At 47.6% G+C, this 8,300-nt stretch overlaps 1 pseudogene; it reads right to left on the reverse strand.

The window, feature by feature from the left end:
* Positions 1–6,611: 6,611 nt before the first annotated feature.
* LOC143689629 (palmitoyltransferase ZDHHC3 pseudogene) lies at positions 6,612–8,056 on the reverse strand (annotated as a pseudogene).
* Positions 8,057–8,300: the final 244 nt, after the last annotated feature.

The following is an 8,300-nucleotide window of genomic DNA, read 5'->3' on the forward strand; positions in this document are numbered from 1 at the left end:
AGTATTTCTTGTAGGGCCAGTCTCTTGTTGACAAATTCTTTTAGGGCTTCTTTGTCTGTGAAAACTTTAATCTCTCCCTCAATTTTGAAGGACAATTTGGCTGGGTACAAAATTCTTGGCTGAAAGTCTTTCTCTTTCAGGATCTTGAATATATCATACCACTGCCTTCTTGCCTCCAGGGTGCTAGTTGAGTAGTCTTAACTCAGTCTTATTTGATTTTCCTTGTATGTAGTAGATTGTTTTTCTCTTGCCACTTTCAGGATTTTCTGTTTCTCTTCAACATTTGACTGACTGATTAGTATGTGCCTTGGGGAAGGCCTATTTGGATTTATTCTGTTTGGAGTTCTTTGGGCTTCTTTGAATTGTATAGTTATATCCTTTATGAGGGTTGGGAAGTTTTCCCCCATTATATCCTCAACTACTCTTCCTAGCCCTTTACTCCTCTCTTCTCCTTCTGGGACACCAATGATTCTTATATTTGTGTTCTTTGTTTTGTCTATCATTTCCCTGAATTCCCATTCAATTTTTCCCATCCTTTTTGTCATTTGCTGTTTTGAGTCTTCAAAATCAATTATCCTGCCCTCTATATCACTTATTCTTTCTTCTGTCTCTTCAAATCTGGTGTTGTGCACCTCTAGTATGTTTTTTATTTGGTAATCAGTGTCTTTAATCTCTGTGATTTCTGTTATTTTTCTATTTATTCTTTCAGATTCCTCTTTGTGCTCTTCGACTGTCTTCTTGATCTCCTTTATGTCATTTGCTATCCCACTTATTTTATTAAGTAGAGTTGTATGAACATCTTTAATTAGTTGTTCCAACATATGTGTTTCCTCTGGTGTTTTAATTGGGTCATTAGGCAGGGCTATATCTGTCTGCATTTTGATATGCTTAGTGACCTTCTGCTATCTTTGTGGCATGTAAATATCTTGATTGATTTACTTTGGGAGTTGATTTCTTTCAGTAGTCTAAGGCCTTGTGTTTGTAGGATGGGTGTACAGCAGGGAGCAGGGCATGGGGTGGAGCACTCAGTATGGTATTTGTTTCAGGGCAGTTATGGGCACAGGTTGGGGACATTACGCTTATGCTTATGAACATGGGTGGCCAGAAGCCAGGGAGGATGTAGCTGTGTGGGTGCACTGGTCTGGGGACCATAACCCTGGTGTGCGCTGGTCTAAGGCACGGGGCCCTTTGTGCACATATGTAGAGCTGTGGCAGCAGGTTGACATTAGGCCTTCGTGGATTGGGGGAGATGTGACCTGGCTGCACAGCTTGGCACTTTCTCAGAGCTGGGAAGTGAGGCTGAGGGTTGTGTGCATGCGTGGTTCTAGGACTACTGTAAAAGTGCACTTCCCAGAGCTAAATGACCTGATTGGGGGGCCCATGTGCATGCGTGGGCCTGGAGTGCTGTAAACGGATGTGCTGAGCTCAGGGACGGCAGGGTGAGGCTGTGCAACACTATGGGTGGGGGGGTGGGGTAGCCTAGGTATGGAGGTTAGTCCCCGCAGCCTTTATGCGCTGATAAAAGCCTACAGGGAACAGGGAGGGGGAGGTAGTGCTTGGGAGTGGTGCAGGAGAGGTAGATTGGACTGCACTTGGGGTGGGGGTATAGGGCAGGTACGTGCACAGGGGGCTGGTGGGTTAGGGGTGCCTGGAGCATGGGGAATGGGAGTGGGTGACAGGGTTCAGGTGCATGGGGTGTGGGGTGAGTCACCGGTCATGGGGCTGCACTGGTGAGGATAGTGTGCCGAAGGAACGTGGCCTGGCTTACTTCCTAGTCCTGCCCTCCTGTCTGTGCACTCCCACGGGCTCCATGTCTCTGCGCCAGGCTCTAGCTTTCTGTCTCCCAGTTCCTCAGCACCAGGGCTGCCACATGTGGTACAAAAGGATCTTCCAGGTCAGCTACATTCACGAATTGCTGCCTCATTCACCCTCCTGTCTCTAACTTTTCCATGGAGCAAGGCTAATCTTGAGCTGTTCTAGTTGGCCATCTTCCCAGAAGTCCACAAATGGTATTTGTTTACATTTTAAGAAATATTGGGCCAAAATCACAGTTAATAAAATTTGAAAAGAGGCAACAAGTAGCCAATGTCACCAAGTGCAGGGGCCCTCCTGGACACCCAGCAGCTCTGAGAGGCAGCACCTCTGTGGCCCTACATGGATGTCCAGTACCCCGCCACCCAGTGTGGGTGTCAGGGGCAAATATGCAGCTAGACAGGCAGCGTCTCTGCTTTTAACCACTGTTCTAGTTTGCTAGCTGCCAGAATGCAACACACCAGAGATTAATTGGCTTTTAATAAAAGGGGATTTATTTTGTTAGTTCTTCAGAGGAAAGGCAGCTAACTGTCCACTGAGGCTCTTTCTTATGTGGAAGGCACAGGATGGTCTCTGCTGGTCTTCTCTCCAGGCCCCTGGGTTCCAACAACTTTCCCCGGGGTGACTTCTTTCTGCATCTCCAAAGGCCTGGGCTGAGCTGCAAGTGCTGAGATGAGGAATGCTGAGCTGCTTAGGCTGTGCTACATTGCGTTCTCTCATTTAAGCACCAGCCAATTAAGTCAAACGTCACTCATTGCAGCAGACACACCTCCTAGCCAACTGCAGATGTATTTAGCAACAAATGAGGTTCACGTACCATTGGCTTATGTGCGCAGCAACCAGACTAAGTATGCTCACCTGGCCAAGTTGGCAACTGAATCTAACTAACACAACCACAAAAATAAAAGACTTTCCCACAGGGAAGGACAATCAGCGTCTGAAATAAAGAAGCAGCTCCTAGGGACACCAAAGGGCCTTGAGCACTGATGTATTTCCTTCCAGCTCCTCTTCTTTACGTCCATATGCCTATGTTTGTGCATATAGTTGGGATGTTTTTACATTTAACATAAATGTTTGAGCATATGTAGCCCAAACATACATACCTACATACACGCATACATGTATGTTTAGTGTAGATCACACATTTTCACTGCTGTATTAGTTTGCTAAAGCTGCCGGAATGCAATATATCAGAAATGGAAAGGCTTTTAAAAAGGAAATTTATTATGTTACAAGTTTACAGTTCTAAGGTCAGAAAAATTTCCAAACTAAAGCATCTAGGAAAAGGTACTTTGACTCAAGGTAGGCTGATGTCTGTCACATGGGAAGGTATATGACTGGCATTTGCTGGTCTTTGTTCCTGGTTCCATTGCTTCTAGCTTCTGATGCCAGTGGTTTCCCTCTAAATGTCTGTGGGCCTTCACTTAGTTCCTCTGGGGTAAAACTCTGGGTTCCAGCTTGCTTAGCATCTCATGAGAAGGCATATGGTGACATCTGCTGGGCTCTGCATCTCCAAATGTCAGTATCTAGGCATCTGCTCTCGCTGTCAGCACTTCAAGCATCCCCAGATATCAGTGTCTCTGTCAGCTCTGCAGGAACTGTTCTTCAAGCATCTGCATCTGAGGTTTCTCCAAAATGTTTCCCCTTTTATAGGACTCCAGTAAACTAACCAAGACCCACCTTGACTGGGTGGAGTCACATCTCCATCTAATCAAAAGCCACACCCACAATCGGGTGGGTCAATCTCCATGGAAGCAATCCAATCAAAGATGTCCACACTAAACAATAGGTCTGGCCCCACAAGATTGGATCAGGATTAAACATGGCTTTTCCAGGTATATAAAATACTTTCAAACTGGAACACTTACATTCTACTGTGACAATTCATCTCATCATGCCAATAAAACTTCTGCCAGTACACACATCTAAAAGAGCAGAAAATTTTATCATACAGGTGCTTCACAGCTCCTAAAAATGTCTCCCTCTTTTGAATATTTTGGGTCCGTATCTCACTATTGTGAACTTCATCATTTTCAATTACTTGGACGCTGATGGAACACATATTCTGCTCTCCTTGTTAGGATATTGGGAGAGTGTCCTTCCTGTCCTAGCATGAGTCCAGGAGAAGGGACTTTTCTAGGCTCTTGGAGCATGTTGTCAGATTCCAATGTCCCCCCACTGTGTGGGACAAGGTCCGCTCCACGCAGGCCTGAGCAGCACTGGGCACTGGCCTTGGTTGGAGCTCTGCCAGGTGGAGGGCAGACGTCCCCACTGTTGAAGGAGCTGTGGTCCCCAGGCACTCAGCCAGGGGTGGGGAAGGAAAGGGACTTCCTCTCCTGATGGTCCCTTGCTGTGTCCTGGGGGCCATCCTTGGCCTCTCTGGGTCTCTGTTTCCCCATTTGTAAGACAAGGGGTTGGAACAAGCAGGTCAGTGAGTGGAGAATGCCAATTTGAGTGCTGTTTAGGAGTAGAGCTCTAGTGAAATTTAATCTGTGGGAGGTAATTTAAAAATATCCTAACTGGCAGGCACAAAACACAGTTTTTGAGCTACTGGTTTACAACTTTCAGGATGGTAGATCTCAAGTTTCATTTTTGCTCTAACTGAAATCAGTGGAATCAAGCAACTAATTCTTGGTCAGGATTTACCTGGTAAGAAAATGGACTTACAAATTAGACAGCACAGCTCACACAAGTATCACACTCCATTAAAGGAAAAAGTGATAGACTAGACCTCATCAAAATTAAAATCTTTTGTTCTTTGAAAGGCCTGGTTAAGAGGATGAAAACAGAAACTTCAAACTGGGAGAAAATATTTGTCAACTACAGGCCCAACAAAGGACTAGTATCTAGTATATATAAAGAGCACTCAGAACTCAATAATTAAAAAGCAAATAATTCAAATAGAAAAAGGACAAGAACCAACAGACATTTCACCGAAGAGGATACACGGAGGGCAAATAAACTCATGAAAAGATGTTTAATATCACTAGTCATTAGAGGAATGCAAATTAAAACCACAGTGAGCTATCACTACACATCTACCAGAATGGCTACCAAAAAAATAATAGCATGCAACCCTGGCAGAGATGCAGAGAAGCCAGGTTTATGCTGAGAACATAAAATGGAGCAGCTACTCTATGTAAGACTAAAATTGAATTTTGTTTTCATACAAAATGACGTGCAGTGGGGGGAAATGAAACTTACTGAACAAAGGCTGCAAATCCAGCCCAGACTGGTTTCATGGAATGGGGGAGAGGAGGGAGGCCTCTGATGTAAGCTTGGGGATCAGCATCATTTCGTTATACGGGAAAAAATTGTGAATTAGGCCTCTCAGATAGGCTGTAACCTCTGCAGTACCCCAGCAAATGGGGAAACAGGGAAGGGATTTGCATGTTAGGCTTAGGGTATAAAAGTTCCTGCCTCCTATTGTTTGGCACCAGCCACCACATTTTGGCTTCATGCTCGTTCTTGCAAGATCATTAATAAATTCTTTTCTTCTCCACAATTGGGTGAGTGTTATTCTCTTTCAAGTGTGGCTTTCTTCCTAGAAACAGTTTCTAAAAACTCTAGAAAACAGTTTCTTATAAAACTAAACATGCAGCTTCCATTAAGACTCAGCAATTTCACTTCTGGGTATTTATCCCAGAGAAGTGAAAACTATGTGCCCACTATGCTCATAGCAGCTGTGTTCATAATAGCCCCAAACTGTAAACAACCCAGATGTCCCTCAGTGGGTGAGTGTTAAACAACCTGTGCACATCCGTGCCAGGAACACAACTTAGCAATAAAAAAGAACCCAGTATTGGGCGGGCCGCGGTGGCTCAGCGGGCAGGAGTGCTTGCCTGCCGTGCCGGAGGACCCCGGTTCGATTCCCGGCCCCAGCCCATGTAAAAAACAAACAAACAAACAAAATATAATAAAACAAGAAAATGTTTGGAAATGTTTCCCTTTCTTCCTCCCTTCCTTCCTTCCATCCTTCCTTCCTTCTCTGTCTTTCCTTCCTTTCCTCCCTCTCTCTTTAAAAAAAAAAAAAAAAAAGAACCCAGTATTGATACACGCAATGACTTAAGGGAATCATGCTTAGGGAAACAGACAATCTCAAAAGATTACATACCATATAACCCCAAGGGTCCCTGTGACAAACTGTTTCTATCTTGATTGTGTGGTGGATACAGAAACCTGCACATGTGGTAAAATTGCATCGAACTAAATACTCACTTAAATGAGCACAAGTGAAGCTGGTGACATCTGAAAAAGGGTAGCAGGGCACACCAAAGCTGATTTCCTGGCTGTGGCATTGCAATACAGCCACACAGGGCACTGCCACTGGAGGAACCTGGGGAAGTGTATCTGGCGTCTCTCTGTGTGATTTCTTTCAGCTGCATTTCAATCTACAGTGATCTCAGAATAAAAAGTTAAAAGAAATCCTAAGCCCAGATGGTTTCTCTGGTGAGGTCTACCAAAATTCCAGGGAACGGTGGGTGTCAAAATTGTGCAGGTTGTTTAGGAAACAGAAAAGTGCCACAGCTCCCCTACTCATTTCGTGTGGTGAGAGTGATCTGGAGCAAAATACAAACAGATGAGGCCAGGCAAAGAGAAGAATCTGTAGGCCCATTTCATTGATGAACACAAATGCAAATATCTTACATAAAATATCAGCTCACCAAGTCCAACAGATAATGCAAAACAATCCACGATGATGGGGGTGGTTTATAAAGAATGGAAGGATGGCTCCAAACCAGATAATTCAGCCACATAATTCGCCACAATAACAAATCAGAGAACGATCATATAATCACTTCAATGTATACAGATAACATTTAATAAGACTCAGCACTAATTGATGACACTTTATTAGCAAACAGATTTTATCATTTTTCCATATGAAAGTTCTGATAGAGTTTTCAAGGAGAAGCAAATTTCACCTTCCTTTTTAGGAAAAGGTCTGGCCTCATGAACTTTCTAGAGGCAAAGCTTGGCTTGCATAAACCTCACATGCATTTTCTACAGGCAAAGCTTGGCTTCTGCAAACCTCCTCTCCTGATCAGAACCAAAGAGAATAGGAAGTGTTGGTCTCGGGGGCCATGGGAAAAAGGTCGCTTGTTAGTTTGTTGAGGTTGTGTTTTTCCCCCTAAACTCCTGGAAGCAATGCTGCGGGTGGTAGTCACTACTATCCTGGCTGAATGAGAATTCTCAGCAAGAGACCCTCAGACCACATCGAGGTGCTCACTCACTTTCTGAGGCTGGGACCGCGTGAAGGGGCTGATCCAGGCCAAGGAGAAGCGGTGGCCAAAGACGGCCTTCAAGTTCACCCACCTGGCACCTTTCTCCCACCGACCCCTGTCCGTCTGCAGCTGCTCAATTCTCGTCCGGTCGGTGCAGATGGCTTGCATTTGAGTTCCAAACATCACCGAGGTGAAGAGGAGGCCCTTCAAGGCCACCAAGAAGAGGGCCAGCACGGAGATGCATGGCGAGAAGGTGCTGTGCACGTCCCACTCGCCGCGCGCGTAGCTGCGCAGGACCGGGACTGCCAGCAGCAGCAGCACGTGCCCCGATGCCAGTGAGATGTACAAGGTGAAGAGCACGAAGTACTTCTGGTTGTCCTCGCCCACGCAATTGTTGACCCAGGGGCAGTGGTGGTCCATCTTGCGTACGCAGCGCCGGCACACGCGGCAGTGGTGGGCGCGCGCGGGCCTGGAACTGTGGCAGCGGGAGCACCAGGACGCTGCGCGCTCCAGGTCTGGCGGAGACTGGCCCCCCATGGGCACCGAGCCGGGGTCGGTGAGCATGGTCCGCGCGTGCGACGCCAGCCCCAGGAAGGCCAGCAGGTTGAAGAGCGTGCCATTGGCCACGCCGTAGGCCATGTCCTGGGATGGAATGAGCAGGCCAAAGAGCAGTGCGCCTGCGGCGTAGAGGACCAGCAACCACGTGCTGGCTGCGCACGTGATGCCCAGCGGATCGCACACGAACCAGATGCGGCGCGCGGGGGGCGCCCGCGGAGACCTGGGCAGGAAGGCGATGCGCGGCGCAAACTCTGGGGTTCGCTCCAGGCACCTGTGTGCTGGGACCCGCGCGGGCATCTTCTGCGCCCTCAGGCATCTCGGTGCCGCCGCGGGCCACCGGCCATCGGCAGGGTGCGCGGCCCGAGAGGGGGCAGCCGCCCTGGCTCCTCCCGTGCCCTCCGCCGGGCCTGGGCTCTGAGCCGAGCACGGGCAGAGCGTGCTTGGCCCTCACCCCGAGGGAACGGAAGCCAGCCCCCTGCGGCGTTCTAGAATGTGTCCTTAGACAGGGGTTTGTGAACACAGAAAGGGTGCCCTCAGGGGTTCTGGGGCAGTGGACCCCTCTGTTTGGGGCAAGGTGGCACCGGACTGCCCTGTAGGACCCCAGGCACTAGTGGCTTGGTAGCAGGCAGGGACCTTGCAAGGACCTGCAGGGGAAAGTGGGAAAAGTGGGGGATGTTTTTCAGATGGGGAAACTGAGGCATGGAG

Source organism: Tamandua tetradactyla, chromosome 7 (genome assembly GCF_023851605.1).
Source record: "Tamandua tetradactyla isolate mTamTet1 chromosome 7, mTamTet1.pri, whole genome shotgun sequence".
NCBI lineage: Eukaryota > Metazoa > Chordata > Mammalia > Pilosa > Myrmecophagidae > Tamandua > Tamandua tetradactyla.